This window comes from Sciurus carolinensis, unplaced genomic scaffold, assembly GCF_902686445.1.
Source record: "Sciurus carolinensis unplaced genomic scaffold, mSciCar1.2, whole genome shotgun sequence".
NCBI classification, from domain to species: Eukaryota; Metazoa; Chordata; class Mammalia; order Rodentia; family Sciuridae; genus Sciurus; species Sciurus carolinensis.
In genome coordinates this window covers 189,410-193,012 of record NW_025920147.1, presented here as the reverse complement: position 1 = coordinate 193,012, position 3,603 = coordinate 189,410, and positions in this window count along the sequence as shown.

The following is a 3,603-nucleotide window of genomic DNA, read 5'->3' as shown; positions in this document are numbered from 1 at the left end:
ACATATGTTATGTATAACCAAATGTTAACTAAAAAGAACTACTACAAAATTATTTTCTGAAACCTATATTAACTGGATAAAAAACTTCCCAGTGTGACTAAGAATAGAAATATTATTCTTGAGTGGTAGGGTAAAGGACACTGCTATGTGTAATTCATTATTCCCATATCTTGAATGTGTGCTTGTTTACTCCTTTATATGACTTGTATTTTATTATATCCTTCTAAAAACAGTGCGATACAGCTTAAGAATCTTCATTTGAAAGAAGTAAAAATTGGAACTCACAAATTTTATATGACTAGAAAACTCCTGAGCACAGATATTGACTATTCTGTGTAGTTACTCTATCTGTGCTAATTGCTCGGGTACCAGCTGGCCTCCCTATCCATTTTCATTTACCTTGTTTGATTAGCAGGTGTAGTAGTCAGGGTTCTCTAGAGGAAAAGAACCAAAAGGAATCATGATTATAAAAAGGGATTTATTACATTGGCTTACACAACTAGAAGCTGGAGAGTCCACAATGGCATCTGCAGGCTGGAGAGCTGCAGGAACCAACAGTTCAGTAGTCTAATTATGCTGAAGTCACAGAACAAGAGGTATCAAAAATGGTACCCCACAGGGATCCAAGATGGAGGACTAGAGGGAGGCTGTGTTCCTTGTCACTCTGTAACTCCAGTTTCAAGCATAGGATATCTGTTTCTTGGAGAGGCAGTTTTTGCTGCTTATCAATCCACTGCTGTTTTACCCCATTTGTCTACTGTGATCACCTACACTCTGCCAGCATGACACCTTTTTTGAGTGCAGACTGCCCACTGTCAGGCACCTATCATCCGCCATTTACCTGCTTCTTGCCTGTCCATAGCCTGCCTTACACCTATCCATCACCCAACGCACGAGGTTCACCTCCCGATCGTCCAACAACAGTCAGCAAACTGATCACCGACCACCAGTGGAGCGCCATCTGACTGCTGTTGCCTGGAAGTTCACTGTTACAGTATCTGCAGGTTTGATTACATGTGGCTGCCACCATTTTGAGATGACAGCCAGGCCCCATATGACCCCTGGCTGGACTGACTGAGTCCAGTCTCCAGGATCCCTCAGCCTGACCAATGACTCCCTGACTCTTGGGCCCTCACATTGACTGAATGCTCCCTGCTGCCAGGACTCCCAGAACAATTGACTGTGCCCTATTACTGGGACTCCAGACTGACTTATTGCACCTGGCCTCCAGGATCCCGCAACCACACCAAACACACCAGATCTCCAGTAACCCTGTCTGACCAACTGCACCCTGCCTCCAGGACCTCCAGCCAACCATGTCAACACCCTGAGCTGCATCTCCCCATTGCCAACACATTTGGAAACCAGACCAACCATCTTGGATAATCCTGGAAGCCATAGATCCGATCTATAGGTGAGGCAAATCCCATCCTGAGATGCCTGCTGGAGACCTGAAGCTCATTGTCAGGTACCTCTCATGCATCAGGCTACTGAAGACTGGGAGGTTATAATACTATATGACTGTTAGAGTGTAGATTTTCTTTTTTCTCCTTATTGAACAATTTTAAATTTTGATTTCTTTACCTTTCTTGCTCTCTTTTCCTTTTGTTTACCTGTTCCCTCAGAGGCTCTTTCTCTCTTATTGCATGCTAACATCCAATTTTTTTTGATTACACTCTCACACTTCCAATTATCAAGAACTTCTGTATATTCTTTTCTTATCCCATTAACAGCTACATCCTACATCCCTCTGCATCCTCTTTGTCCTTTATTAGAAACTGCAGACCTTATTGCAAATCTGTTTGTTATACTGAAGATAATATTTGAACTCATTCTGTTTACTATGACAATGTTGTTAATGTCCTCATAGGGGCTATTTGGTCTAGGATTGCATAGTGTCTGAATTGGGCACTGCTAATATTGATATCCCCTTAAAGAAAAGGTTTTGGAAACCTATAGGGACACTATAAGCCTATATGGGAAAATCTGCAATATTCCAGATCTGCACTGCTAGAGGGGAAGATACATGAAGAACATGAAAAAACAAGGGAAGAAAATGATCCAAACAAATATAGATTCTATATTAATAGAATTCAATGACAGTATGTTAGAAGAAATGTCAGAAAAGGACTTCAGATTAAGCATGATTAAGATAATTTGCAAAGCAAAGGATGAGATAAGAGAGTAAATGAAGGCAATGATTGATAATACAAATAAGCAGTTGAAAGAGCAACTGCAGGAAACAAAAGATCATTTCAACAAAGAGATAGAGATTCTCAAAAAATATACCATATGGAAATCCTTGAAATGAAGGAAACAATAAACCAAATAAAAAACTCAATGGAAAGTATCATCAATAGACTAGACCACTTGGAAGACAGAACCTCAGACAATGAAGACAAAATATTTAATCTTGAAAATAAAGAAGCCCAAACAGGGAAGATGGTAAGAAATCATGAAAAGAATCTCCAAGAACTATGGGACATCATGAAAACACCAAATTTAAGAATTATTGGGATTGAGAAGGCACAGAGACACAAACCAAATGAATGAACAACCTATTCAATAAAATAATATCAGAAAATTTCCAAACCTGAAGAGTGAAATGGAAAATCAATTATGAGAGGCTCATAGAACACCAAATGCACAAAATCACAACAGATCCACACCAAGGCACATTATAATGAAAATGCCTAACATTCCAAATAAAGATAGGATTTTGAAGGCCATGAGAGAAAACCATCAAATTACATATAGGGGGAGACCAATACAGGTACCACAAGACTTCTCAATCCAGACTCTAAAGGCTACAAGGGCCTGGAACAACATATTTCAAGATCTGAAAAAACATGGTTTCCAATCAAGAATCCTATACCCAGCAAAACTAACCTTCAGATTTGAAGATGAAATAAAATCCTTCCATGATAAACAAAAGTTAAAAGAATTTACAAATAGAAAGCCTGCGCTACAGAATGTTCTCAACAAAATATTCCATGAGGAGGAAATGAAAAACAACAATGGAGGTCAGCAAAGGGAGGAACTACCTTAGAGAAAAACTACTCAAACGAGAAACCAAGCATGTTAAAAACCAAAAATAAGCCCAAATGACTGGGAATACAAATCATATCTCAATAATAACCCTGTACGTTAATGGCCTAAACTCATCAAACGAAAGACACAGACCAGCAGAATGGAATAGAAAGAAAGATCCAACAATATGCTGCCTGCAAGAGACTCATCTCATAGAAAAAGACATCCACAGACTAAAGGTGATAGAATGGGACAAAACCTACCATGCACATGAACTCAGTAAAAAAGTGGGGATTTCCATCCTTATATCAGATAAAGTGGACTTCAAGCCAAAGATAGTCAGAAGGGATAAATAAGGACATTTCATACTGCTTAAGGGAAGCATAAATCAGGAAGAGATAATGATAGTAAATATTTATGCCCCAAACAGTGGTGCATTCCTGTTCATCAAACAGATCCTTCTCAAATTCAGGAATCAAATAGACCACAACAAAAAAATTCTGTGTGACTTTAACATACCGCTGTCACCCCTGGATTGATCTTCCAAACAAAACCCAACCAAAGAAACCATAG